The 18,652-nt window shown below is 40.3% G+C and overlaps 1 protein-coding gene across 9 annotated transcripts in view; it reads left to right on the top strand.

Moving 5' to 3' along the window:
* Nucleotides 1–18,652, top strand: part of nphp4 (nephronophthisis 4) — a 461,721-nt gene that overhangs the window by 217,878 nt on the left and 225,191 nt on the right. The gene's annotated exons all lie outside the window — the stretch shown is intronic.

Below are 18,652 nucleotides of genomic sequence, written 5' to 3'. Positions count from 1 at the left end.
TGGACATGGGCCGTAAATAAGTATTTTAATAGGTCTTGAAACTACAATGACCAACCTGAAAAGAACTGAACATGTATTGGAAAAACGAGTGACTTTCTATTGCCACTAGTTGGCGCTGTAGGTTTGATGCAAATGACCCCTACAAGGCCCTTCAGGGTATGACTCTCAACAAGCACGGGAAGTTTGCCGCAGATATGTTGTATATCTGCCGAGTTATGACTGTTCAAAATTTTTGGAGAGAAAAATTATTGACAGTCATTTTCACTTTCCTGTTTGGACCCCTCCGCTTCAACGAAACTTCAATATTTTTCATCAGGCACCTGAAGACAGGTCTTAAGGCTTCCCTTATGCAGGTTTGAGGTAGATTAATTTTTTCCCTTGGAGGAGGAGTGTGTCACCGTAAAAAAGGGCATTTCCTGTTCCCACTAGGAGGCGCCAGGCACAAATGGTAAATTTTCAATCCAGTCGTGCTCAGGCTGGTATACCTCACACACATGGCAGATTTAAAATAGATTGAACGTTGTATGAGGGAGTTATCAGTCATTTTCCGAATTCGGTGTTTTGGCAAAAAAATGGCCGACTTTGGCACCCCGCCCAGGTCAGGCCCGTGAATGAAAACACACCATTTTGATAACTTAAGATTTCATATGCCTCATGAACAGTCTCGCCAATTTTGAGAATGATCAAACTAATTCCCTAGGTGCCAAGGTGTAAAATGTGCACACTGTAAATCGATAAAAAATTCACATTCAATCCAAAATACCCGATTTCCTGTTGGGTTTGGAATACGCATGCAAGAGACTTTTTGGAGCAGTTTTGTACAAGGTATTGACTCTCCGAATTTCATCCATCTACGTTGAAAAAACCTAAATGGAGAGGCCTTTTTGAAAATTTCAAGGGGGCGCCACTGAGCCATTTTGTTACATTTTTTCGTAACGTTGCAAGATTATTGAACGTTATGCAAAGCCGCATGTATGTCGAAATTTTTGTGAGTTTTCGTGCATGTTCAAGCCTCCAAATGTAAACTCCTACTGTGAACCGATAAAACTTTCACATTTGATCCAAAATACCCGATTTCCTGTTGGATTTGGAAAATGGGTGCAAGAGACTTTTTGGAGCAGTTTTGCACAAGGTATCAACTCCCCAAATTTCCTCACTCTATGTTGGAAAAACCCAAAAGGAAAGGCCTTTTTTAAAACTTCTTTCTGTCGCCACTAGTTGGCACTGTAGAGTTGATGCAAATGACCCCTACACGAACCTTCAGGGTATGACTCTCAACAAACACGGGAAGTTTGGCGCAGATATGTTGTATATCTGCCGAGTTATGACTGTTCAAAGTTTTTGGCGAGACAAATTGTTGACGGTCATTTTCACTTCCAGTTTGTACCTCTCCGCTTCTACAAAACCTCAATATTTTTCATTAGGCACCTGAACACATGTCTTGAGGCTCCCCTGAAACAGGTTTGAGGTCAATAGATTTTTTTCCCTTGGAGGAGGAGCCTGTCTCGTAAAGAAGGCCATTTCCTGTTCCCACTAGGGGGCGCCAAGCCTAATGGGTAAAATTTAAATGCAGTCGTGTTCAGGCTGGGATATCTCATATACTTGCTAAAAATGAAAAAGATTGAACGTTGGATCACGGAGGTTTTAATCATTTTCTGAATTTGGTGTTTTGCCCAAAAATGGCCAACTTTGGGACTACGCCCAGGCCAGACCCTTGGATGAAAACTCACCATTTTGAAAACTTAAGATCTCATATGTCTCCTGTATAGTCTGACCAATTTTGAAGACGATCCAACTATTTTCTTCAGCGACAAGGTCTCAAATGTAAATCGATAAAATTTCGCATTTGATCCAAAATTTCCGACTTCCTGTTGGATTTGGAATATAGGTGCAAGAGACTTTTTGGAGCAGTTTTACGCAATGTATCGACTCACCAAATTTCATCATTCTACGTTGAAAAAACCTAATAGGAAAGGCCTTTTTGAAAATTTCAAGGGGGCGCCACTGAGCGATTTTGTTAAATTTTTTTGTAGATTATCAAAATTTACGCAAAGTTGCATGTATGTGCAAATTTTGGTGAGTTTTCGTGCATGTTCAGGCCTCCAAACGTAAACTCCAACTGTGAACCGAAAAAATTTCACATTTGATCCAAAATATCCGATTTCCTGTCGGATTTGGAATATGGGTGCAAGAGGCTTTTTTGAACAGTTAGGCATAAGGTATCTACTCCCCAAATTTCATCGCTCTACGTTGAAAACCTGAGAGGAGAGGCCTTTTTGAAAATTTTAAGGGTCAAGGGGGCGCCACTGAGCCATTTTTTGAAATTTTTTCAAAACGACGCAAGATTATCAAATTTTACGCGAATCTGCACGTATGTGCAAATTTTGGTGACTTTTCGTGCATGTTCAGGCCTCCAAATTGGCCATTTTCATTTGCCATGAAGAAAGAATAATAATAATAATAATAATAATAATAATAATAATAATCCTTTGCATTACAATAGGGCCTTCGCACGCCTAGTGCTCGGGCCCTAATAATAACTAGGCCTGCAAGCAGGACTGAACGGGCCCTCGCAATCTAGCGCAACTCGGACGTCACGCAACTCGGACTGTGTGCAGGTCAGGGTGGTGGCAGATCCTCCTCTCTAATCATCTCATTAGAACCTAACATGCTCGAAAGTCGCCTATTTACATTCCCACACCCAAGAGATAAAAACCCCTATTGGAGAGAGTACTACAAAAAAGGAGCCACTACTGAGCTGTGCAGCCAAGCCCTTATTCAAAACCTAAATTAATCTTCTAACTGGGCCAATTCGACCAAGTGTGCCAACTATTGTGGCTCTATAAGCTCCCTGAGTCTCTGAAAAAAAATATTTCCTTTAAATGGCGAACAAAGGGTCGTCACGGCAACAGACAGAGACACGTGGACATGGGCCGTAAAAAAGTATTTTAATAGGTCTTGAAACTACAATGACCAACATGAAAAGAACTGGACATGTTTTGGAAAAAAGAGTGACTTTATATCGCCACTAGTTGGCGCTGTAGGGTTGATGCAAATGACCCCTACAAGGCCCTTCAGGGTATGACTCTCAACAAGCACGGGAAGTTTGGCGCAGATATCTTGTATATCTGCCGAGTTATGACTGTTCAAAGTTTTTGGAGAGAAAAATTGTTGACAGTCATTTTCACTTTCCTGTTTGGACCCCTCCGCTTCAACGAAACTTCAATATTTTTCATCAGGCACCTGAAGACAGGTCTTAAGGTTTCCCTTATGCAGGTTTGAGGTAGATTGATTTTTTCCCTTTAGAGGAGGAGTGTGTCCCGTAAAAAAGGGCATTTCCTGTTCCCACTAGGAGGCGCCAGGCACAAATGGTAAATTTTCAATCCAGTCCTGCTCAGGCTGGTATACCTCACACACATGCCAGATTTAAAATAGATTGAACGTTGTATGAGGGAGTTATCAGTCATTTTCCGAATTCGGTGTTTTGGCGAAAAAATGGAAGAATTTGGCGCCCCGCCCAGGTCAGGCCCGTGAATGAAAACACACCATTTTTATAACTTAAGATTTCATATGCCTCATGAACAGTCTCACCAATTTTGAGAATGATCAAACTAATTCCCTAGGTGCCAAGGTGTAAAATGTGCACACTGTAAATCGATAAAAAGTTCACATTCAATCCAAAATACCCGATTTCCTGTAGGATTTGGAATGTGTGTGCAAGAGACTTTTTGGAGCAGTTTTGCACAAAGTTTTGACTCTCCAAATTTCATCACTCTATGTTAGAAAAACCTAAATGGAGAGGCCTTTTTGAAAATTTCAAGGGGGCGCCACTGAGCCATTTTGTTAAATTGTTTCGTAACGTTGCAAGATTATCGAACGTTATCCAAAGCCGCATGTATGTGCAAATTTTGGTGAGTTTTTATGCATATTCAAGCCTCCAAATGTAAACTCTTACTGTGAACCCATGAAAATTTCACATTCGACCCAAAATACCCGATTTCCTGTTGGATTTGGAATATGGGTGCAAGAGACTTTTTGGAGCAGTTTTGCATAAGGTATCTACTCCCCAAATTTCCTTGCTCTATGTTGAAAAAACCCAATAGGAAAGGCCTTTTTTAAAACTTCTTTCTGTCGCCACTAGTTGGCACTGTAGAGTTGATGCAAATGACCCCTACAAGAACCTTCAGGGTATGACTCTCAACAAACACGGAAAGTTTGGCGCAGATATGTTGCATATCTGCCGAGTTATGACTGTTCAAAATTTTTGGCGAGACAAATTGTTGACGGTCATTTTCACTTCCAGTTTGGACCTCTCCGCTTCAACGAAACCTCAATATTTTTCATCAGGGACCTGAACACATGTCTTGAGGCTCCCCTGAAACAGGTTTGAGGTCAATAGATTTTTTTCCCCTTGGAGGAGGAGCCTGTCTCGTAAAGAAGGCCATTTCCTGTTCCCACTAGGGGGCGCCAGGCCTAATGGGTAATATTTCAATGCAGTCGTGTTCAGGCTGGGATATCTCATATACATGCTAGAAATGAAAAAGATTGAACGTTGTATCACGGAGTTTTTAATCATTTTCTGAATTTGGTATTTTGCCCAAAAATGGCCGACTTTGGGACCACGCCCAGGTCAGACCCTTGAGTGAAAACTCACCATTTTGAAAACTTAAGATCTCATATGTCTCCTGAATAGTCTGACCAATTTTGAAGACGATCCAACTATTTTCTTCAGCGACAAGGTCTCAAATGTAAATCGATAAAATTTCACATTTGATCCAAAATTTCTGGCTTCCAGTTGGGTTTGGAATATGGGTGCAAGAGACTTTTTGGAGCAGTTTTGCACAATGTATCGACTCGCCAAATTTCATCGTTCTACGTTGAAAAAACCTAATAGGAAAGGCCTTTTTGAAAATTTCAAGGGGGCGCCACTGAGCCATTTTGTTAAATTTTTTTGTAGATTATCAAAATTTACGCAAAGTTGCATGTATGTGCAAATTTTGGTGAGTTTTCGTGCATGTTCAGGCCTCCAAATGTAAACTCAAACTGTGAACCGATAAAAATTTCACATTTGATCCAAAATATCCGATTTCCTGTTGGATTTGGAATATGGGTGCAAGAGGCTTTTTTGAACAGTTAGGCATAAGGTATCTACTCCCCAAATTTCATTGCTCTACGTTGAAAACCTGAGAGGAGAGGCCTTTTTGAAAATTTTAAGGGTCAAGGGGGCGCCACTGAGCCATTTTTTGACATTTTTTCAAAACGACACAAGATTATCGAAATTTACGCAAAGCCGCACGTTTGTGCAAATTTTGGTGACTTTTCGTGCATGTTCAGGCCTCCAAATTGGCCATTTTCATTTGCCCTGAAAAAAGAATAATAATAATAATAATAATAATAATAATAATAATAATCCTTTGCAAAACAATAGGGCCTTCGCACGCTTAGTGCTCGGGCCCTAATAATAATAATAATCCTTTGCAAAACAATACGGGCCCTCGCAATCTAGCGCAACTCGGACGTCACGCAACTCGGACTGTGTGCAGGTCAGGGTGGTGGCAGATCCTCCTCTCTAATCATCTCATTAGAACCTAACATGCTCGAAAGTCGCCTATTTACATTCCCACACCCAAGAGATAAAAACCCCTATTGGAGAGAGTACTACAAAAAAGGAGCCACTACTGAGCTGTGCAGCCAAGCCCTTATTCAAAACCAAAATTAATCTTCTAACTGGGCCAATTCGACCAAGTGTGCCAACTATTGTGGCTCTATAAGCTCCCTGAGTCTCTGAAAAAAAATATTTCCTTTAAATGGCGAACAAAGGGTCGTCACGGCAACAGACAGAGACACGTGGACATGGGCCGTAAAAAAGTATTTTAATAGGTCTTGAAACTACAATGACCAACATGAAAAGAACTTGACATGTTTTGGGAAAACGAGTGACTTTCTATCGCCACTAGTTGGCGCTGTAGGGTTGATGCAAATGACCCCTACAAGGCCCTTCAGGGTATGACTCTCAACAAGCACGGGAAGTTTGGCGCAGATATCTTGTATATCTGCCGAGTTATGACTATTCAAAGTTTTTGGAGAGAAAAATTGTTGACAGTCATTTTCACTTTCCTGTTTGGACCCCTCCGCTTCAACGAAACTTCAATATTTTTCATCAGGCACCTGAAGACAGGTCTTAAGGTTTCCCTTATACAGGTTTGAGGTAGATTGATTTTTTCCCTTTAGAGGTGAGTGTGTCCCGTAAAAAAGGGCATTTCCTGTTCCCACTAGGAGGCGCCAGGCACAAATGGTAAATTTTCAATCCAGTCCTGCTCAGGCTGGTATACCTCACACACATGCCAGATTTAAAATAGATTGAAGGTTGTATGAGGGAGTTATCAGTCATTTTCCGAATTCGGTGTTTTGCCGAAAAAATGGAAGAATTTGGCGCCCCGCCCAGGTCAGGCCCGTGAATGAAAACACACAATTTTTATAACTTAAGATTTCATATGCCTCATGAACAGTCTCACCAATTTTGAGAATGATCAAACTAATTCCCTAGGTGCCAAGGTGTAAAATGTGCACACTGTAAATTGGTAAAAAAGTTCACATTCAATCCAAAATACCCGATTTCCTGTAGGATTTGGAATGTGTGTGCAAGAGACTTTTTGGAGCAGTTTTGCACAAAGTTTTGACTCTCCAAATTTCATCACTCTATGTTAGAAAAACCTAAATGGAGAGGCCTTTTTGAAAATTTCAAGGGGGCGCCACTGAGCCATTTTGTTAAATTGTTTCGTAACGTTGCAAGATTATCGAACGTAATCCAAAGCCGCATGTATGTGCAAATTTTGGTGAGTTTTTATGCATATTCAAGCCTCCAAATGTAAACTCTTACTGTGAACCCATGAAAATTTCACATTCGATCCAAAATACCCGATTTCCTGTTGGATTTGGAATATGGGTGCAAGAGACTTTTTGGAGCAGTTTTGCATAAGGTATCTACTCCCCAAATTTCCTTGCTCTATGTTGAAAAAACCCAATAGGAAAGGCCTTTTTTAAAACTTCTTTCTGTCGCCACTAGTTGGCACTGTAGAGTTGATGCAAATGACCCCTACAAGAACCTTCAGGGTATGACTCTCAACAAACACGGAAAGTTTGGCGCACATATGTTGCATATCTGCCGAGTTATGACTGTTCAAAATTTTTGGCGAGACAAATTGTTGACTGTCATTTTCACTTCCAGTTTGGACCTCTCCGCTTCAACGAAACCTCAATATTTTTCATCAGGGACCTGAACACATGTCTTGAGGCTCCCCTGAAACAGGTTTGAGGTCAATAGATTTTTTTCCCTTGGAGGAGGAGCCTGTCTCGTAAAGAAGGCCATTTCCTGTTCCCACTAGGGGGCGCCAGGCCTAATGGGTAATATTTCAATGCAGTCGTGTTCAGGCTGGGATATCTCATATACATGCTAGAAATGAAAAAGATTGAACGTTGTATCACGGAGTTTTTAATCATTTTCTGAATTTGGTATTTTGCCCAAAAATGGCCGACTTTGGGACCACGCCCAGGTCAGACCCTTGAGTGAAAACTCACCATTTTGAAAACTTAAGATCTCATATGTCTCCTGAATAGTCTGACCAATTTTGAAGACGATCCAACTATTTTCTTCAGCGACAAGGTCTCAAATGTAAATCGATAAAATTTCACATTTGATCCAAAATTTCCGGCTTCCTGTTGGGTTTGGAATATGGGTGCAAGAGACTTTTTGGAGCAGTTTTGCACAATGTATCGACTCGCCAAATTTCATTGTTCTACGTTGAAAAAACCTAATAGGAAAGGCCTTTTTGAAAATTTCAAGGGGGCGCCACTGAGCCATTTTGTTAATTTTTTTTGTAGATTATCAAAATTTACGCAAAGTTGCATGTATGTGCAAATTTTGGTGAGTTTTCGTGCATGTTCAGGCCTCCAAATGTAAACTCCAACTGTGAACCGATAAAAATTTCACATTTGATCCAAAATATCCGATTTCCTGTTGGATTTGGAATATGGGTGCAAGAGGCTTTTTTGAACAGTTAGGCATAAGGTATCTACTCCCCAAATTTCATTGCTCTACGTTGAAAACCTGAGAGGAGAGGCCTTTTTGAAAATTTTAAGGGTCAAGGGGGCGCCACTGAGCCATTTTTTGACATTTTTTCAAAACGACACAAGATTATCGAATTTTACGCAAAGCCGCACGTATGTGCAAATTTTGGTGACTTTTCGTGCATGTTCAGGCCTCCAAATTGGCCATTTTCATTTGCCCTGAAAAAAGAATAATAATAATAATAATAATAATAATCCTTTGCAAAACAATAGGGCCTTCGCACGCTCAGTGCTCGGGCCCTAATAATAATAATAATAATAATAATAATAATAATAATCCTTTGCAAAACAATAGGGCCTTCGCACGCTCAGTGCTCGGGCCCTAATAATAATAATAATAATAATAATAATCCTTTGCAAAACAATAGGGCCTTCGCACGTCTAGTGCTCGGGCCCTAATAATAATAATAATAATAATAATAATAATCCTTTGCAAAACAATAGGGCCTTCGCACGCTCAGTGCTCGGGCCCTAATAATAACATTTTAAGGAACACCATGCACGAACTCCACGATGTCCTGCTTAGCACGAAGAGGCGCAGCCCTCGAAACAAATGATAATAACGATGTGTGACTAATATCATCTTGTAGGCCAGTACTGTTTTTAAAATGCCTGCTCAGCGTGAAGGTGCCAGTCTTTCTGCTCTCGTACGAGAGCAAAGCGCGCGCCACATTTGTTGCATTCGGCCAGGCTGACACATTTTTCTGTATGCATCTTCCACTATCAATTTAAATCCTTTCCACACACCACTCGTGGATTCTTGCCTTTTCAATCCCCCCGTCTTTAGTTTGCTTTTCGCGTCTTGGTGCTCTTTATCGAAATCAAAAAAGGAAATACCAGCATGCAGACTCGCGGAGAGCGTGCACGAGAGCGCGAGGGGAAGATTAAAAGGAGGGCGGGGCCACGGCGTTCATGTGCGCAACCAATGCGCTGTCTCAACTGTGGCTCATGGTTGGGATTACCAAAGCGCCTTCTCAGTTTTTGTTTTTTTTTCAATGTATTTATTTTATAACAAGTATTCCTTAGTTTAACTTCCATACATCGTTTTAGTCTGCAAATATATATTCATTTAAAAAAGTTAGCAAGAGAGGAGTCCGCCTGACCCGACCCGACCCGCACGTAAATGATTGACATTTTGCGATAAAGATGCTGCTGCACTACAATATTTTCTTTGTCGTTTTCTTTAATATTTACTTGAATATTTTTATTGATGAGTCGTTGTGACTAAAATACAGTGAATCTTATTACTGTTTTTGCACAGGAGTTCAGATGTTGCACTGTGTGAAAGGCTGCTACTGTGTGTAAAAAAAAAAAGAGAAAGCTCTGGTCTCATTCAAAGCACTAATTAAATGCTGTGATCTGTTTTTTTTAATTTTATTTTATTTTTTCTTTTTAATATATATCTCTGAAAGTATACTTTTTTCATTTGACTTCAACCAGGAGTGACACAAGTGTCAATAAAAAGTTGTTTAATGTCTGACCGCTTGTGTTGCCTCATGATTCACGAAAAATATGCTTTGCTTTAGAATTTTAATGCATCCCAGGCTTTAATGCATCGCGATGCCTTGCCGAATCGAACCGAATCGAATCGTGACCCTCTGAATCGAATCGAATCGAATTGAATCGAATCGTGGCCCTCCGAATCGTAATCGAATCGAATCGTGAGGGCAGTGCTGATGCACACCTCTATTAGCTATGTATGTTAACTGTTACACTCAAAATAATCTACAAATGTCTAAGATAAACAAAAAAAAACCCAAAATCAACATCTCTTCTTCTTTTCCTTCGTTGTGAAGCCATCTTGGCTTTCACAACAAACAATGTCGCCAAGCGAACTCAGGAGGGTGCTCTAGGTGCACAGAAGAAAAACGTTAGTTACTGGAAGTTATAGTTAAGTTATTGTGATGATAAAGAATCTGATGGCTTCCATCCATGATGCGGAGGAAGAGTTACCGTAAGACAAGAAACAAAAACTAGAAACTATACACTGCTGGCCAAAAGTATTGGCACCCCAGCATTTCTGTCAGATAATGCTCAACTTCTGCCAGAAAATGATTGCAATTACAAATGCTTTGGTAGTAATATCTTCATTTATTTTGCTTGCAAAGAAAAAATACAAAAGACAATTAAAAAAATGACATCATTATCTCTTTACACAAAACTCTATAAATGGGCCGGACAAAAGTATTGGCACCCTCAGCCTAATACTTGGTAGCGAACAACCGCTTCCGGTATCCATCAATGAGTTTCTTACAATGCTCTGCTGGAATTCTAGACCGTTCTTTTTTTGTCAACTGCTCCAGGTCTCTGAGATTTGAACTGCCATTTTCAGAGATCTCCATAGGTGTTCTATGGGAATCAGGTCTGGACTCATTGCTGGCCAAGTCTCCACTGCTTTCTCTCAAACCATTTTCTATTGGTTTTTGAAGTGATTTTTGGGTCATTGTCCTACTGCAATACCCATGACCACTGAGGGTAACCCAGGTTTTTCACACTGGGCCCTACATTAAGCTTCAAAATGTGTTGGTAGTCTTCAGACTTCCTACAACCATGCGCACGGTCAAGCAGTCCAGTGCCAGAGGTAGCAAAGCAACCCCAAAACATTATAGAACCTCCGCCATGTTTGACTGTGGGGACCGTGTTCTTTTCTTTGAAGGCCTCATTTTTTTCTGTAAACTCTATGATGATGCCTTTTTCCAAAAAGCTATTCTTTTGTCTAATCTGACCAGAGAACATTGTTCCAAAACATTTTTGGCTTTCTCAGGTAAGTTTTGGCAAACTCCAGCCTGGATTTTTTTATGTCTCTGGGTCAAAAGTGGGGTCTTCCTGGGAATCCTACCATAGAGTCCCTTTTCATTCAGACGCTGACGGATAGTACGGGTTGACACTGTTGTACCCTCGGAGTGCGGGACAGCTTGAACTTGTTTGGGTGTTAGTTGAGGTTCTTTATCCACTATCCGTACAATCTTTCGTTGAAATCTCTCGTCAATTTTTCTTTTCCGTCCACATCTAGGGAGGTTAGCTACAGTGCCATGGGCTTTACACCTATTGATGACAGTGCGCACTGTAGACACAGGAACTTTCAGGTCCTTGGAGATGGATTTGTAGCCTTGAGATTGCCCATGCTTCCTCACAATTTTGCTTCTCAAGTCCTCAGACAGTTCTTTGGTCTTCCTTCTTTTCTCCATCTCAATGTGGTACACACAAGGACACAGGACAGAGGTTGAGTCAACTTTAATCCATTTTGACTGGCTGCAGGTGTGATTTAGTTATTGCCACCACCTGTTATTTGCCACAGGCAAGTAACAGGTGCTGTAAATTACACAAATTAGAGAAGCATCAAATGATTTTTAAAAGGTGCCAATACTTCTGTCCGGCCCATTTTTAGAGTTTTGTGTAAAATCATAATGATTTAATATTTTTTTTCCATTCGCTTTTGTGTTTTTTCATTCCAGGCAAAATCAATGAAGATTTTACTCTCAAAGCATTTGTATTTGCAACCATTTCTTGGGAGAAATTGAGAATTATCTGACAGAATTGCAGGGGTGCCAATACTTTTGGACAGCAGTGTATACACTGATATGCTGTCCTCGCTTTGACCGTTGCCCAATATACTAGTAGACAGTCGTAAAACTGACAGAGCATACAACTTAGCATTAGCTACATATGTTAACTCTTAAGCTGAAAACAATCTACAAATGTCTAAAATAAAAACAACATCTCTTCTTCTTTTCCTTCGTCATGCGGCCAACTCTGCTTTCACAACAAACAATGTCACCCAGCGACCTCAAGGGGGTGCTCTAGGTTGAGGTGCCCACAGGAAAAACGGTATGTGTATGTGCACCAAAATCAACAGGAATTGCTCAATGAGCAGGAAGTGGCTTGGAAATGACCTAAAATCAACAGCAAATGGACCAAAATGTATAGGAAGTGATCTGCAAGTGCCCTAAAATTACAATGAAGTGATCCAAAATCAACAGAAAGTTCCCAATGAACAGGAAGTGGCCTGGAAATAACCTAAAAGCAACAGGAAATGATCCCAAATGTAGAGGAAGTGACACTGCGATAACCCAAAATGTACAGGAAGGGACCCGTAAGTGCTGGAAAATTACAAGAAAGTAACCCAAAATCAACAGGAAGTAACTTGGAAATGCCCACAAATCAACAGGAAGTGCTCAATGAACAGGAAGTGGCCGGGAAATGCCCAAAAATCAACAAGAAATTATTCCAAATGTAGAGAAAGTGACACTGCGATACCACCAAATGTACAGGAAGTGACTTGTAAACACCCGAAAATTCCTCAGAAGTCATCCAAAATGAACTCTTTGGCTCCCACTGACAACAAAAGGAGTCCAATGGACTCAAACTGAGAGGACTTGCTGTGAATGCTCATATTTCAGTACGGATATTGCTTGCAAGTCAGTTAGAAAACTGAAATTACTCCCACCTCACTCACACATGACAATAGAAAAAAAATATCTGTGAACCTGGTTAACTGGTTGCAACTGCTATTCAGCTTATGTACCCAAGGAGTCTCATCACCGCTGCCAGGGGGACACAGAAATGAAGATGTCAGCTAAACTGTGCTGTGTTTCATTACAGAATTTAGAAATGAAGCTCGGTTAACCTGCTCTCAGAGTTGTTGTTGGTATGTGCAGCACAATATCAGCAATTTTCCTCTGAAAGCCTCCTTGTCTCTGCTTAATTGGACTATGTTTACCCAGTGGCATTAGGCATTTTTACTCTGTGAACACTTCATTAGGTACACACCTGCAAAATATAATGAGATCCAATGATTCAGAGGGGGCAGCGTGACGTCATCATTTGAAATTATTATCTCTATCTCAAAAACGATAGCAGCATAAACGAAGCATAAACGATTGACACCATTTTAAGCCATTTTTAATCCAAATGGGGTCTGGTTGACCTCAGACTGACCTATAAAATAATTGTAAATATCTCAAACATGATAGCAGCACAAACAAAACTTTTTACAGCACAAATGATTGCAGCATGGCTGAGAACGAAACATGGCATTTGGTATATGGCAAAATCGCTTGTGGTATATGGCATTTTTTTGGGAATGTGGCATTTTTTTGGTATGTGGCAAAAAGGCTTTTCGTATATGGCTATCTTTTGGTATGTGTTTTTTGGTATAACGCTAAATGGCTTTTGGTGTATAGCATTTTTTTCGTATATGGAGAAATGGCTTTTGATATATGGCATTTTTTGGTATGTGGCATTTTTATTGTATATGGCAAACTGGCATTTGGTATACGGTATATTTTTTGGTATATGGGTATAATGGCTTTTGGTATATGGCATTTGTTTTCGGTATCTGGAAAAATAGCTTTTGGTATATGGCATTTTTTGGATATGTGTCATTTTTTTGGGCATATGACAAAATGGCTTTTGGTATATGTTTTTTTTTTTTTTTTTTTTGCTATATGGCAAAATGGCTTTTGGCATATGGCGATTTTTGGGTATGTGGCAAAATGGCTTTTGTTCTTTGGCATTTTTAGGGGTATGTGGCATTTTTTGGGCATATGGCAAAATGGCGTTTGGTATATGGTATTTCTTTTTTACATATGGCAAAATAATTTTTTTTGGTATATGGAGCAACAGCTTTCGATACAGTGGGGCAAAGTGTGTTTAGTGTGTTTAGTCAACCACTAATTGTGTATTAGCGAGTCCTGTAATTGTCAACATGGGTGAACCTCAACCATGAGAGACAGAATGTGAAAAAAAAAAAAAAAGAACAGAAAATCACATTGTTTGATTTTTAAAGAATTTATTTGCAAATCATGGTGGAAAATAAGTATTTGGTCAATACCAAAAGTTCATCTCAGTACTTTGTTATGTACCCTTTGTTGACAATAACGAAGGCCAAACGTTTTCTGTAACTCTTCACAAGCTTTTCACACACTGTTGCTGGTATTTTGGCCCATTCCTCCATGCAGATCTCCTCTAGAGCTGTGATGTTTTTGGATTGTCGTTGGGCAACACGGACTTTCAACTCCCTCCTCACCCCGTGGCCTCAAAATTATAGCAAGAACGGGGAGCAAAAATCCCTGAACCACACACGGGGAGCAAAAATCCCTGAACCACACGGGGAGACCTAGTGAATGACCTACAGAGAGCTGGGACCACAGTAACATAGGCTACTATCAGTAACACAATGCGCCGCCAGGGACTCAAATCCTGCACTGCCAGACGTGTCCCCCTGCTGAAGAAAGTACACGTCCAGGCCCGTCTGCGGTTTGCTAGGGAGCATTTGGATGATCCAGAAGAAGACTGGGAGAATGTGTTATGGTCAGATGAAACCAAAATAGAACTTTTTGGTAGAAACACAGGTTCTCTTATTTGGAGGGAAATTAATACTGAAATGCACCATACCCACTGTAAAGCATGGAGGGGGGGGGGGCATCATGCTTTGGGGCTGTTTTTCTGCAAAGGGACCAGGACGACTGATCTGTGTAAAGCAGTGCTTCTCAATTATTTTCTGTTACGCCCCCCAAATCAAGACGTAAATGTTTCGCGCCCCCCTTAACTCTCTGCCGCCACTGTAAATAGTATCATTTGTCTATAAAATTACTATCATAAATACGCATCTGCCTAACATTGTGTCCTTTTTTTCTAATAAAGAAAAAAAGTAACATAGATCAACTTATAATACAGTATAACTTTATTAACATTGTTTTGTTTGTAGCAGAGAAGACTTGACGACCATCAATTTGCCTCAATTAAAAAAAAAAAAAAAGTCACATTCAAACTGTAAAAATACACTCAAGGTACATTTTTGACCATTTGATACAGAAAAATAAAATGTAAAAAAATCAGTAAATAATAACAAATCCGAATTGATTAGAAACATTCACTCATGAGGACAATATGCCAAAAAATTTGACCGAAAAAAAAAAAAAACTGTATAGAAGAAGAAAAAAAAATGTCTTTGGACAGAAGGACAGTTTTTATTTTTGCTGCTCACACTCAGTATTACCTCCTTTGCAATGGTGTGGAGTTATTTTGCAATGAGCATGCTATCAATGCTCACTGGTTTACTGACACAACACTGACAAAGCAGGACGACTGTTGGCAATATTCGGCACGTTTTCGCTGAAAAACAATCAAGCGGCTTATCAATGAGATTGGGGTCGAATGTCTTTAAGTGGCGTCTTAATTGATTTGGCTCATGGCTGTCCGCTATAATTATTTTTAGACACAGTAGAGCAAAGGGTAAACGGCACGAAAAAAGTGCATTCTCGGCGGCCGAGGTAGAACCGTAGGTGAGGGCGGTCGTCGTGACGATCCCAAGCCGAAAATGGCACTTCTCGGGCGGCGACGTGAGAACCGGACAAGACTGCGTGAGTTAGTCCCGTCGGAAAACGGCTTTCGAAAACGGCGGCGGCGCACTGCTCTTCATAATCTGTTTTCTGTGTGCTGAGTGCTCTTCCTTAGTTCAAAAATACTGCACGCACTCTGAAAATGAGAGCGCCACTGCCACCCACTGAGTGGATGTGCAAGTACACTTTATTCGAGTAGGGCAAAAAAAAAAAAAAAAAAAAAGCATGTTCCCCGAGGACACATGCGCCCCCCCTGGCATCGCTCTGCGCCTCCCCAGGGGGGCGCGCCCCACTATTTGAGAAGTACTGGTGTAAAGGAAAGAATGAATAGGGCCATATATCGAGAGATTTTGAGTGAAAATCTCCTTCCATCAGCAAGGGCATTGAAGATGAGACGTGGCTGGGTCTTTCAGCGTGACAATGATCCCAAACACACAGCCAGGGCAATAAAGGAGTGGCTTCGTAAGAAGCATTTCAAGGTCCTGGATTCCAGTCTCCAGGTCTCAACTCCATAGAAAATCTGTGGAGGGAGTTGAAAGTCCGTGTTGCCCACTGACAGCCCCAAAACATCACTGCTCTAGAGGAGATCTGCATGGAGGAATGGGCCAAAATGCCAGCAACAGTGTGTGAAAAGCTTGTGAAGAGTTACAGAAAACGTTTGGCCTCCGTTATTGCCAACAAAGGGTACATACAGCAGCAAAGTAGTGAGATGAACTTTTGGTATTGACCAAATGCTTATTTTCCACCATGATTTGCAAATAAATTATTTAAAAATCAAACAATGTGATTTTCTGTTTTTTTTCCCACATTGTCTCTCTTGGTTGAGGTTTACCCATGTTGACAATTACAGGCCTCTCTAATATTTTCAAGTGGGAGAACTTGCAAAATTAGTGGTTGATTAAATACTTATTTGCCCCACTGTATATGGCATTTTTGGTAAGTGGCATTTTTTTATATAGGCAAAATGTCTTTTGGTATAGACCCTACTCACCAACGTCACAGAATGACGTGTCGCTGTATCCGGCCGCCATATTGTCCGTCATTGTTTATCCGTATTCTCAATGGTTTCAATTTGTCGTGCAATTTATAGTGCAATTCATGGAAGCCCTGGTGCTTTCAGACGCTGTAAACTCATTGGATGCGTTGCATAAAAGGTGTTATGTGGAAAAGCTTCAGTCTATCCATTCGCCAGATCCATATTTGATGCCTAAATCGATATTTTTTGACCCGCTGTCTTCGCCCTCTCTGCCTGACATCTGCTACCCTGAAATCTACAACTATCTTGTCCACACAAAATCAGCCTATTCTCACGAAAGTTTGAAAACTTTTAAGAGCAGCACTCTAAGCAACATTGCCCCGTGTGACCCTGTACTTCCAATTTTCTAAAATGGCGACAATCAATAAAAAAAAAAAAGTTGACTGCGATGGCCGACGCTTCAAGGATAGGTGGATATTGGACTATTTCTTCAATAAAACACGCAACAACTGTGTCTGCCTCATTTGCAAAGAGACAGTCGCTGTTTTGAAAGAGTTCGATGTGACGCGATAATGATATTACCGAACAAGACACGCTGACATGTACGACATTACAGGGAAGATACGCAGCGAGAAATTATAGCAACTTGAAGCTAGTTTCATTTCACAGCAGCAGTATTTTGCAAGAGCCCGAGTGTCGAAAGAGAGCGCCACAAAGACGAGACTGTTGAAATTATGAATTAAAAAAAATAATAAAGCAAATGTGACACACAGAAGGGCTTGCTAAAATTTGTTTAAATATATTGTTCTATGTAAATCCGCCAAGGTAGCCCCCCGCATTTTTACCACACCAAATCTGGCCCCATTTGCAAAAGGTTTGGACACACCTGTTTAACTGATGATCCGTAGACGAGGCCAGCTTCTTTCACTTGGTACCAGCTAAATATTATTCAAAATGTAATGATGGTGGAAGAAATAAGCATCTTGAATTTGAAACTATGTTGTCGGCGATTAGCCTCGCAATGATCTTAATTGTGGTTGTCAGCCCAAAACCCTGTAAATATATATTAAATGCATCTTACCAGATATAAAATGACTACTACATAATCTGTGGTAATCGTTTGGAGCCCAGTTTTCTCGTCGAATTGCAGCAGTCCATCTCGCTCTCCTCACCGGGTCTCTCGGAATACGGTAGAACTTCAAGTCTCTCCGTCTATCTTCTCTGTTATTGCAACCAACCGCCACACACACCTTCACCATTTTGATTATTAATGTTAACGAGCAGAAAAACACGCCATAATAGGAGGAATTTACGTAGCGGTAATGCGTCAACACGACGAGTTGACGGACAATATGGCGCGGAGGCGTGGTTGTGACGTCATGTGAGTAGGGTCTATATGGCTTTTTCATGGTATATGGCAAAATGGCTTTTGGTCTATGGCACTTCTTTTTGGGTATGTGGCATTTTTTGGGCATGTAGCAAAATGGCTTTTCGTGTTTGGCATTTTTTAATGTATGTGCCATTTTTTTGTAGATGGCAAAATGGCTTTTGGTATATGGCTTTTTTTTTTTTTTTGGTATGTGGCATTTTTTGTATATAGCAAAATGGCTTTTTGTACATGGCATTTTTTGCTATGTGGCAATATGGCTTTTGGTATATGGCTCTTTTTTGGTATGTGGCTTTTATTTTGGTATATGGCAAAATGGCTTTTGGTATATGGATTTTTTGGTATATGGAGAAATGGCTTTTGATATATGGCATTTTTTGTATTTGGCAAAATGGCTTTTGTTATACGGCATTTTTATTGATATGTCGCAAAATGGCTTTTAGTTTATGGCTTTTTTTGGGGTGTGTGCCATTTTTGGGGCGGGGGGCATTAAAGAATGTCAGAGCCATTTTGGGGGTGGCATTAAAGAATGTTTCCATCCATTTATTTTTCACTTTCATAAGAGCTGCTTTTTAGTTGTAGCCAATAGAAAAAGTTTGCCTATCAAATGCTGTGATTTAAATAAATAAATAAATAAATAAATAAAATAAAATAAAACCTCTTTGTTTTTCCTGTTGTACCGAACCGTGACTTGTTTGTACCATTACACTTCTAATCAAAATATGTGCATTTCCCGACAAAATGATAATGCTCAGTTCTAACACGGTCGGATTCAGCTGAATAGTGTTCACTGTTGAACTTGTATTTTTTCCCACATCA

Source organism: Corythoichthys intestinalis, chromosome 2, assembly GCF_030265065.1.
Source record: "Corythoichthys intestinalis isolate RoL2023-P3 chromosome 2, ASM3026506v1, whole genome shotgun sequence".
NCBI lineage: Eukaryota > Metazoa > Chordata > Actinopteri > Syngnathiformes > Syngnathidae > Corythoichthys > Corythoichthys intestinalis.
The sequence above is the reverse complement of the archived record's forward strand: the minus strand, read 5'-3'. Positions and strand labels throughout refer to the sequence as shown.